At 36.9% G+C, this 12,146-nt stretch overlaps 1 protein-coding gene across 2 annotated transcripts in view; it reads left to right on the top strand.

The window, feature by feature from the left end:
* The window catches only part of KHDRBS2 (KH RNA binding domain containing, signal transduction associated 2), a 366,426-nt gene that overhangs the window by 337,042 nt on the left and 17,238 nt on the right, over window positions 1–12,146 (top strand). For both annotated transcript variants that reach the window (XM_039380435.1, XM_039380437.1), the window contains exons 11-12: window positions 2,045–2,152; window positions 8,053–11,336. The gene's annotated coding sequence lies outside the window, so the exon portion shown is untranslated. The remainder of the gene's footprint in view (window positions 1–2,044; window positions 2,153–8,052; window positions 11,337–12,146) is intronic.

Here is a 12,146-nt window from a genome sequence, read left to right as displayed (position 1 = left end):
AGGGACAGCACTGGATATCAGTGTTCTTCATGCAACCTTCTTAGAGATACCTCATGTTCTGTAAAGTTACTGGTACACTTCCTGTCTTTTATGGAAAAATACTGTGTAAAAGGAAAAGACAACTGAGAAAACCTACCTGAATTTCCTAAGCAGCTACATATTTTGACAGAAAATTGTTCTCCTGTAATTTCCTGTAATTTCTTTTGTGAAAGAAATACCAAATCTAAACAAGATTATAATCTCTTTACACAATCTATTTACTACAATGTTTTAGCAAAGATGTTAAAGAAAATAGTAATTTTTTTCCGTAAGTATTACCTGAATTCTTTTATAATGCTGTAGAACTTCAATAAATGGTTTTAAGATGGCAAGAAGATAAAGTTGTTTTGGGAAAAAATTTCATAGAGTCAGAATCATAGGTTATAAATTAATCTTATGTGACAAAGAACCAACTTATCCCTATATCAGAATGTATGAATTTTTAGGATTCAGGAGGACAGAGTCTATTTGTAGTGCATTTTTTCTAAGGTAGGATTAAAAAAAAAATTCATTTCACTAAGACATTACAAAGTTTTTGCATGAAAAGAAAGGCCATAGTTGAAAGAGCTGACTGTAATTAATGCCCAAAAAATAAAGATCATATTTGTTATTATTTCAAGTCATCCTCTGTTGTCAACAGATAAAGTACAAAAAGAACCCTAATTAACATGTAAAATCACAGGAAAAACTGAAAACAAAGAAAACAATCCTAATGTCTTCTGAAGATCTTTTTGTCCTCCAAAAAAACTTCGATGCACTCTGTGACTTCTGTCAGTTATTAAAACTCAAGAGTTATCAGAAAAAGTATCATGTGTTATCAGTTTTACTGTACTGATCTGTGGAGACAGAACAGGCACATAGGTAACTCTCAAACCAATTACGGCTTTAAAGATGATCACCATCTTCCATTATGTTGTTAGCTAATTAAATTTTTCTAGTCATTACTATTTATCATTGAGACCTGACAAAAACCTTTGAAATCATTAAGCCTTTGCTTTTTCTTCAGCTGGTTTTGTTTCTGGTCCTGTAGGCTAGATGCTAACATCCATTTAGAGGCTTTAAGGAAAATTATTCCCACTGAAAGATTTGCTGACCTACGTACTTATTAGACAAATCATGAGCTTCGCTCATGAATATGCTGATATCTTTCAGTGAAGACATACTGTATACAATATTTATGTTCTGAGACTATGGAATCTGAAGACTAACTGTGCCTGCCAGTATGAGTACAGGAAAAATTTTCTGTCCTTTCGCAACCTCTGGTTGACTAAATAATTTGTATTATAACTCAACATTATAACATGTTGAAATAAATCTCTAAATCATGCATATCTGGAACACAGTTTTCATTCTCGAAGAGAAGCAATTTCTGTCAACTTAAGCATAAGAAATGCAGATTTCTAAACTTCTACTAACAACATGTCACTGTTTTAAAAGTTTGTTTTGCTTATATAAATCCTATTAAAAGGTTGTGTTTGGTACTTATTGAAAGGCATAAATGCCTCCTTGCCGAAAATAGTTGAATTAACTTTGAAACCTCAGATGCTTTAGCAGAGAATAGCAAAATTTATTGAGAACACAATTGCAGGCTTTCATATTTTAAATCTGTAAATCAGAAGGAAGGTTTATTGGAGGGAGATCATACCCATGGTGTAATGGTATAGGTCATCATTCACATATTAAAAGGAAAAATATTAAAGAAAAGTATGCGTAGTTGATTGTGTAAATCCATCATGTGCCCAAAGAATGTTTCAAGTTGCTGTATGGAAACAATCAGAACTTTCTAATATCTTTTAGCAACATTGGGGTGTACAAGTAGAATAATAGAAATGCTTCAATGCTCTAATAAGAAAAGAATTAATTATGAAAACAATATTTCCTGTTTATTTCTGTTGCTGCTGTATTTTATTGATTTAATGGAGGTATAGTTTCTTGTTATACAGTGTTATTATATAGTGTGAGAATACCTGCTTATATCACGTTTGGCACTGTTTTTGCCATGCAGGATGCATTAGCTCATGATGGATGGCTTCCTCACAGAAAAACAGTGAATACCTTTGTTACATGCCCTTGCATTACAGGACCTTCACACTGTGTTACCACCAAGTCAGAGGTACAAACTGCTGAGCTGCTCATGTATGACTTAGCATTCTGTGTGGGTTTTCTTCATTTACTTCTGCATGAAAAACAGAAAAAAATATGCACATATTTTGTATCGTGGTTTACTGTATTCATTTATGATTCCATATTCATTGCTCAGCTAATAATTCATTATATTTCTTCTTGAACTTTAGAACAATCCTGTACAACCAGTGGCACAATTCAGTGAAATGGTGTAGTGGGTTGATCCTGGCTGGTCGCCAGGTACTCACCAAAGTCACCCTATCATCCCCTCTGCAACTGGACAGAGGAGAGTAAATATAACGAAGGATTCATGAGCTGAGATAAGAACTGGGAGAGATCATTCACCGATCACTGTCACAGGCAAAACAGACTTGAAGTGGGGATATTAATTAAATTTATTACTGACAGAATCAGAGAAGGAAAATGAGAAGTAAAATACATCTTAAAAACACCTGCCCCCCACCCGTCTCTCCTTCCCAAGTTCTACCTACTCTGCCCACAGCGGCATAGGGAGACGAGAAGTGGGGGTTATGGTCAGTTCACCACAAGTTGTTTCTGCCTTTCTGCTGCTGCTTGGGGAGGGGAGTCCTTTCTCTGCTCCACCATGGTCTCCCTCCCACAGGAGAGCGCTTCTCCAGCATGAGTCCAACCCACGGGCAGCAGTTCTTCACAAACTGCTGCAATGTGGGTCACTTTTCCACAGGGTGCAGTCCTTCAGGCACAGACTGTTCCAGTGTGGGTCCCCCACAGGGCCACAAGTCCTACCTGCAAACCTGCTCCAGTGCTCTTCTCTCCATGGGTCAGTAGACCCCTGCCAGGATCCTACTCCAGCATGGGCCTCCCATGGGGTCACAGCCTCCTTTGGGCATCTACCTGCTCCGGTGTGGGTCTCCTCCATGGGCTGCAGGTGGATCCTTGCACCCCCGTGGTCCTCCATGGGCTGCAGGGGGACAACCTGCTTCACCATGGTCTGCACCACGGGCTGCAGGGAAACCTCAGCTCCAACACCTGGAGCACCTCCTCCCCCTCCTCTACTGGCCTTGGTGTTGCACTGTTGTTCACATGTTCTCACTCCACTCTTCTCTAGCTGCAGTTTTCATCTGCCCAATAACTTTTTTTTTCACCCTTCTTAAATACATTATCACAGAGACATTACTGTCATTCCTGATGGGCTCGGCCTTGGCCAGCGGTGGGTCCATCCTGGAGCTGCCAGGTATTGGCTCTGCAGGACACAGGAGAAGCTTCAAGCAGCTTCTCACAGAAGCCACCCCTGTCAACCCCTTCTGCTACCAAAACCTGGCCAGACAAACCCAACACCCTTGCATATACTGCTTCTTTCTTTTAATTTTTCTCTTTCTTTTTCCTCTTCCCATATACCTACTTTAGCTGAAAAGATAATCAAGGACACTGTCATTCAAATGAAATGCTACTACTCTCTGATAATATAGGAATTCAGTTTAGTATTCTCTGAGTATTTAAAACTGATAGGGTTCTTTTTCTTATTCTGTATAGTATTTTGAGAATTATATATGGTTTTAATATCTCTTTTTGAATTCATGATGTAAAGATGCAAACAACTGACAGGAATGTTACATTGTGTTGAATTCCAGTTAAGCAAAGCAGGTTTCTGAAGGAGAATTTAATCCTGCAGATTTTACTCAGGTTTCATTTACTAAAAATCCATGCTGACATCAAGAAATGAAAAGGGAATATTAAATTCAGAATGTGATCTGCAGTCATTTTTATTATTTAATTAAATTCAAACAGAACACATTCCTGTAAAGGACTGTATTGCATCATTCTAGCCCATGTCCTGCTTAGCTGACAGTGTGAAATAACCTTGATCTTCAGGAAGAGTACTTCAGTTACAGTACCAACATTAGGATTCTACTTTTTATATCATCATAACTAATTTTCCCATGTGAAAGGAAATTATTTAGTTGAAGGTCTTGGGACTGTCACCCACTCCAAATCTCAGCCTGGCAATCAAGTTCATCCGTCCATGGTAGTCATTTTATTTTCATAACAACTAAGTTTCTGAAGGAGGCACAATACTTTCCTTTACACAGTCTTTAATGACAGTGTTACTGAACTTGTTTGCAGATCTAAGGCAAAAATGGGTCATCCACTAGACTGTGAAGGCCTGTGGAGTACGTGTTTAGGAAATCTAGTGCTCATTCAAAAGAGTTATTGTAACCCGAAGAATACTACATTAGTTCTTAGAAAGCTTAAATAGCACCTACAGAGCTTAGAAGAAAATTTCTGCATAGAACTCTGCTTAATGAAGGCAGTAGATATTTTAATCTCTACCTTGTAATGGAGAATTAGAAAAATAATGAAACTGAATTATTTGCTAAGGTTACTCAGCAGGTCAAAGTGACATAATAAAGTGCAATTAGCAAAGGAGCAGGTTTGCTAGTAAGAAGCTGCATCAGGAAATGAAACACAGGACATATTCAGAACTGTGGTTTGTTGTGAGAACTGAACTCCCTTGTCTATCATGCAGATGTACTATTATCACTTGGCACCTGCTGGACTTTACCAGGCAACTGGATGAAGCGGCAGAATGTGTGTGTGTAAGAAATATACATACATACATATGTCAGATTTACATTCAAGAAGTGTTATTATCTTCATCCCTTTGCATTATAACTCTGTTTTTCTATAGCTGCATCAATTGTTGCCATGGTAAGTTTCTCACACTGTATGTCTTTGATGAAGAAGAAATACATCTCTAAATACTCATAAGGGCTTGAGACTCCTGGTGATACCTGATGTCCTCCCTATAGCACTGAACACATTGGGATTGAACCCTAAAAACCTACATATTCTGAAATTTTATAGTGCTGACAGTTCTAGAAATAACAGAAGTTCTATTTTAGACCGTTTTAGGGATAATTTTAGATTCAGCGTTGTTTGGGTTTTACTACTTTGAAGTCTGCTAGGCTAAATTAATGGAAATAAGGCATCTGACTTTGTAATAGCTAGTCAACCAAAAATAACCCTAAGACTATGTTTAAGGATCTAGAAAACTGTGTTAGTTTTTTTTAATATGACAACATTTTATACCAAGTTCTTCATCTGGACTTATGTGGATGACTCATTTTCATTCACAGCTCTCATAGATAAAATACAGAACCCCAAAACAAACTATACAACTTTAATCTGTCATGCCTCCATTTCTCTCATTTATCTTGTAAATATACTCTTGGCAGGGCTGGTAATTTTAGCTACCATTGAGATAACCAGTACAGTCTGTAAATGCAACTGTGTCCACTTCAAATTAAATTAACCATGATGACTATCTGCTCAATCCAAAGATTTTGGATGCTAAACAGTTGAGAAAAATAAAAGATTTTGGGAATTTACAAAATAATAAAAGTTCCTTTTTTGTTATCAAATATCTGTGAAAGTATATTGCAAAATATGTGCCACAATATGCTCGGTGGCTGGTTTCTCATGCATAAGAGAAAAAGAACTCCCTTCCTTTGTCAGACCTGACCAGTATCCTAACCAGTATCTTTTTTCTGTCAGATCCAGAAATGGATGTTTGGGGTGCATGGTGGAGGGGTTAGGAGAAATACATAGAACAAGTAGAAGCTCTGCTGTATTAGCAAATTAACACCAGACTGGTTCTATCTCAGACTTGTCTTCCCAGTGCCCGTCTCTTTAACTCCACTGTCTTGCCTAATGTACAAATAGATGTCTGTGATAGTAATGTATAAAAGTTGTGTGTCCAAATGAGCTTTTATCCATAGAACCACTGGCTGACATTCCCAGGTGCTGGGGTCTCTGCAGTGATTTGCGTTACAAGAAAAGTGGGGGGTGTTTAATGACCAAATAGCTGAGTTTGACTAAAGCAGAGGAATGGATTATATTATCCTTCAGCATATCTACCAGCAGAATTTTGTGTGAGGGAAATTGCTCAAAGTAAAAGCCTGCTAATGCTGTATTTCTTGTTGTCTTGAGGTCTTACAGAAAATCTTAGGATCTGATTTTCATCAGAGTTACAAGTGGCATCACAGGAGTTTTTCCTGACTGTGCAAAGTGCTGTTTAAGGTTAGGTGCAAGCATTGGGTTTCCCAGGGTATGTAACAGTGGGGAATGTTTTATTTTAACTCAGAAATGTAATAAAAAATTAGTCACACTAATGAGGTATTGACATACTATAGCCACAAGTGACCAGAAAACCAACTGCAAAATTCATAATTTTGTCAAGAAAAATTAAAGATTTGAATAGAGTTAAGCAATTAATAAAGGAATAACACATTGAATAATGAAGATAAAAGAAATATTGAATGTTTTTCAGTGCCCTTTCTTATACATGAAATTAAGCAGGAAAAAAATATAACTTAACCATTGTAGACTCAATGGTTGAAACAAAAAAAAGAATAAAACCAATTTACCCCAACCACTGACTACATCAAATGTATACATGAAAAGACCTGAATTAGGGTTTCACTGGCTTGTAACTGGTATTTAACTAACTTCACAGTGCTTGGCTTGCTTTAACCATTTATTTTGCAAGCCTGATATTTATACCTACCTAATATTTTTCATCAAGGAAAAGTTTATGGAAAGGTTTACATAATTTGCAAATTGAAAATTCCTGTATCAGAAATTTGCTTAGGGTATGAGGAATTCTCCTGAGAGTCCTAAAAATTATTTTCTGATTCTTTCCTGAAAATCTCTTTGGTTTGGAGAATATCATGAGACATCCACAAAGTTGTTGTTTACCGACTCAGTAAACTTGCTAGAAGCAATAAAAAAATGTGTATGTTCCCCTACCCCACTAATGAGATTTTTTTTCTTCTATGCAAAGTTACCTTAGTGTGACAGTTGGGGAAGTATTGAGCACATTCATCATCCAACTTCAAATACCTAGCTTTTGCCACTGTGGGTACTTAGGGTACCTATGCATTCAGTGGAGTGATCTTTGCTTACAGAAAATAATTCAGAGTACCTTAGCCAGGTATCTGGATGTAGACAAGTACACAAGCCTCCATTGGCTGGCTGAAAAGACTAACTAATGTGTTTAAAAAAAAATACCTCCCTCCTCAGCCTTAATCTTCAAATTATCTCTTGATTCATTGATTTTAATAAGAACTGATTTTAATTAGTCTTTCATAGACCCGATTTTGTTAATATTAACAAGAAATGAAACTCCAACCCAACTTGTCCTCACAAGTTCCCATTCTCATCCATACCAGCATTCAGAATTCATTTACTCAGGATGAATATGATTATTCTGCTGTATTATCTGCATAGAGAGTGTTGGTATTCACACAATTCACTGCCACAACCTCCTTTTTTGTTACACTGTTCAAAGCATACTCATACTACCGTGCATGAACCATGGGCCTTCATCTCAAGTAGACTGCAAGTGCAGAAAAGGTATTGAGGCAGCACTTGATGAATTTGTAGCAGTATGAAAATTAAGAACTTAAATGAGAAAGCTAGGATAAAATTATAGCTAAAGTTTCATAAAGTAACTTTACGAAAAGGTTCAAAAAGTTTAAAAAAAAAAAGGAGAAATACCAGTTTTAGTTTGGTTTTCTCCTTTCCTTCTTTTTTGCTCTGCTGTGTACACCCATCATTTCAGAGACCCTAAAGAGGTGATCACATGCTCTCCCATTCTACTTGCAGGGCATAGGAATGTGTTAGAACTGTGTAGAAAATTCTGTTGTTATTTTTTGTAACTGCTTTATCTCATAGCATGCAGAACTTGGAAGGCAATGTCTTCCCAGAGTTTTCTGTCATCCAAACTATCCCTGTGTCACAGAGATGCTGTGTGAAGCTACATAAGTAATTCAAGCTAAAATATTAATGCAACAACTAATTTTATGTTTTTCATTGAATATGTCTGCCCAACTTTATCTTGATTTTCAGATTTTTGGAGCCTTAGGGAAGTACTGTACCTTTTGAATGGTGTTCAGGGAACTGAGAGTGCTCAACATCATTTGCAATAAATCACTCTGTTCTGAAGGACTGAGCCTCAGGTTGGGACTCTCCACAGCCCTGAGTTCTGGACCTCAGGCTACCACTCAGACTTAAAGTGATCTTCCAGTCTATCAGGTGAGCTGTGGTATTTTTCTATATATTTTTAGTTTATTTCAAATATGATGTAATTAGATCACCTCAGTCTGCAAAAAATAGGATTATTTTAAACTAGTTCTCATTACATTTGCCATTGGAAAAGCGCTCATACAGAGATACCTGTGGTGCATGTGACTTTGAGACAGGATAATGCATCTAAGTTCTTACACTCTGTTTCAGTCATAGAGAAATATAATCTTTAATAATCTTTCTCACAGAAGTAAACTATATTTGCACAGTATGTTGAACATACAAATACTTTTTAAAAAAGCAAAATATTTGAAGAAATCATCTCCACTTGTTATGAGTTAGCTCATTGAGAAGGTCATGTTAAAACCAGATTTTGCAGATTCTGGGTTTTTTTGATCTGTTCTCCACTTGTTCATCTATGAAAATATTGATATCTTCACTGCACTACTGTGAACATACATTTATTAATGTTTATAGGGTTCATTTACTGTAACACTGTTGCAACAAACTATGGACGATGAAAATCTGTAAGACATTAAATAAATCTACACCAGCAACTATTTGGATGAAAAAGAATAAACAAAAAAGAGTCAGACCACTAGAGTGTAAGACAGATACAAATATTTAATTCGGACTTCTATCCAGAATGAGTTAGGTCTTGTGGAGAGAAGGGTAGGAAGGCATCCTGTAATTAAAGTCTATGTCCTCCTGTATATACTAAAGAAAATCATCTAATTATATTGGAAATTATAAATCTAGCATTTCCTAAATCTTCCATACTAAATACTGCATTGTATTTTTCTAACATAAGTTTATATAGAGACATAATGTCATACAAAAATACAATTATTGCATTTAGTTATTAGAAATGAGCTTGTTTCTTCAGCAGCTTGTGAAACAAAAGACCGTTGTCAGCCTTTGTTCATGGTAGAGAGTGACATCTAGAAGGTTTCAGCTGACTAACAAAATTTATATCAATAGCTAATGTGGAGTTACACTGCAGCTGTACACACCTTCACTTCCTATACCTGAGGCACATCCACAATCCTTTCCTTGCTCCTCCTGACTGCATACCAGAAAACAGACCTGAAGCTTAGTCTGCACTGCAGAGCAGCATGAAACCCTCATGTAGAACCCAAATCCCTGTCATCATGTGTTCTGAAAGTGGTGACACTTTTTTTTGCCCACACTATTTTTGGATTTGCTCTTGCAAATGGTGATATTTTAAACTATGCCCTGCTTTAGATGTAGATTTTTGTCTGCAGAGAAAGAGCTAAAAGAATGCAGCCAGAAGCTATTCAAGCCTAACATGATTCTAGACTGAGGAAAAAAAAATCAGTGTATTTTTCAAGATTCCTTCTCCTAGCTAGAGCTGGAAATAAACCCTAGGTGACAGTATTCACACTCCAGTTTTAAGTAGGCTGTGAGTGAGATAAGAAACAGGTGGGAATATGCAGGTTTCTTAAGGGTTTACTTAGATTACAGTTAAATCTGTTAACACTTTGTAAATAGTAATCTAGGGCTCTTAGAAATGTTTTTATTTATTATTATTATTTGTGCTTTGCACATGGCAAATGGACCAAGAAGGGGGAAGCTGTTTGCTCTCTATCACACAGAATGCTGTTCATCAGAACTAAAATACCTTTACTTAGAGCCCAAACTCCTAACAATTGGACTAAGTTTCCTAAGATGGCTTCCAATTAAGACTTGTGTTCTTGTTAGTATTCTCGGAAACTTGAGAGTAGTGATTCTTTTTCAGTTGGTAACTACAGGTTTAAATAAGTGATAAAGTGTTCCAGAAGTTGGGAGACCCTGCTAGGTTTCTAGAAGTTTAACAAAAATCTACAGAGGAAGAAAGGGAAGTCTTGATTTTCCTGAGCAAGTTCCTGAGCAAGCCAGGACTTCATAGCAAAATACCAAGGTTCGTCTGATTCCATGACTTCCTTGCCTTTTCTGATTTTCTTGTTTTTCAGCTGTATATGTGTATACGTGCCTGTGTGTGTGTGTATATATGTGTGTATATATATGCACATATACTCAATTCTGGTCCAAAGGACAATTTAGCCCCTTTTCAGGTATGTGTCAAAAAAACCAAATGGCATGAAACTCCTTCCACTGTTTATAAAATGTGACTAAATACCTAGTGTAGACTATGTAGCTGTCTTTTAGGTAACTGAGATTGGGTGAAGTTAATCGCAACCTTAATAATTAAACTTCTAAGGGACAAAAGTTTTAAATTACAGTTGGGGGAGCTACTTTCATTAAAAGCTACAGATTGTGTGTATCATGTCATATCATATAATTAATCAAATTGTGTTAAAACTGAAAGAACACAAGGCTTGACACATATGCTAGTCTTTGGAGTTTGAGATAAGCCTGTTCTCTGCCCAGTGCTCTGTTGCGTAGCAAGAGGTTGAAAAGTGGGCATAAAGAAGCACAGCCCAATGCACGAGAGCTTTGCACAGACCATTCAAGGCTTCACTTTGAGCTCCCCGTGTGCAGCATTCACCTCATGGAAACTGTCCTATGGAGTTTCCTAGAAGTGGGTTTTCTGTACTTCTGTAACCTTTGCTAATTCTTTCCTCCACTGGTTTTGTTGTTGAATTGTTTGTTTACTAAAATGTTTGTTTAGGAGAAGGCACTTCTGTTGATAACCTTCACAATTTCAAAAGGTAGACCAGACACTTCCATCTGTATTTGAGCATTGAAGACATACTTTTGTTTTCAGAAGCACTGACAGCCTTCAGGTTTCACTAGCCTTAACTTCAGGTTCTCAAAAATCAGGAGTTGTCACTGGCATGCAAGATCTACACGTCCTGACCCAAAACATATTTTTTGTACTTCTCGTCTTGCATCTTTATACAGATGGATAAAGATATATAAAGACATATCATTATACTGTGGAAATTAATGTATTATAGATTTTGAGACAGCCAGCTGGTATGAATGAAAGCCAGAGAAGTACTGAAGATGCATATATTACACTAATGTTTTACTAATATCTGGAATTGCAGCTGAAGTGAACCTCCTTTATTTTCCTAAAAGCATCCCTAAAGACTGGATATGTTGCTGTACTCTTACACTATAGTGAGGATCTCCAAAATCAGGTAAGTAAATGAGGAGATAAATTATATAAGTATATGCATTTTTTCTCAAGATAGATAAAATTAAATGTAGGAGAATACTCAGCCTGAAGCTAATAGACATAAGACACTGTGAACCATACTAGTAATAAAGATATTAGGGTGCCAGTTATTCCCAGACCTTACTGGCAAGTTCTGTAGGTACAGATGTAACATGTAAGTTTGAGTAACTAATCTCTCCTTATAACACTGCTACAGTTTAGTCAGGGCTGAATCTAGCCTTTAGGCTGTGTCCTGAACTCTCTTTTCTCTCAAAGTCAAATATTTTTAGCTTTTATTGACCTAACCAGCTGACTCCGCTCAGCATTTGTTTTTGGTCAAATGCACTTCTCCCCTCTACATCTAAACTGACTGACCAAAGAAGTTGTGTTCTTCAGACATGAAATGAATTTTTATTACTGAAGTCCACAGTGCAGATCATTGGAAGTTATGTAATAATGTGAAAGGACATATAATTGAAAGGCTGTCAGAAGATGAAAGTGTATTAAGCTTCCCAGAGCATTCACATTTGCAACTCATGAAGCCTGATGACACTGAAAAAGCAATTCAGTGTTTAATGCATGCACCTCTGGTGGCAGCGCTCCTCCTCAGCGCTGGCTGTTGAAATATCACAGTCTGTAGCATAGGATTTAATACAGGAGTTTTCCATTAAAGATGTTAGCTGTTGCAGTTCGCAATAACTTCTAGCTCAGCTCACCTGCTGGGGACACAGTACTTTGTCCTTGAGTAAGCAGGATTGCTTTCATCCTATTCTTCTCGCTGGAGCAGAGAGGA

This window comes from Pipra filicauda, unplaced genomic scaffold (assembly GCF_003945595.2).
Source record: "Pipra filicauda isolate LSUMZ 115617 unplaced genomic scaffold, ASM394559v2 scaffold195_size2193078_pilon, whole genome shotgun sequence".
Lineage (NCBI taxonomy): Eukaryota > Metazoa > Chordata > Aves > Passeriformes > Pipridae > Pipra > Pipra filicauda.
The sequence above is the reverse complement of the archived record's forward strand: the minus strand, read 5'-3'. Positions and strand labels throughout refer to the sequence as shown.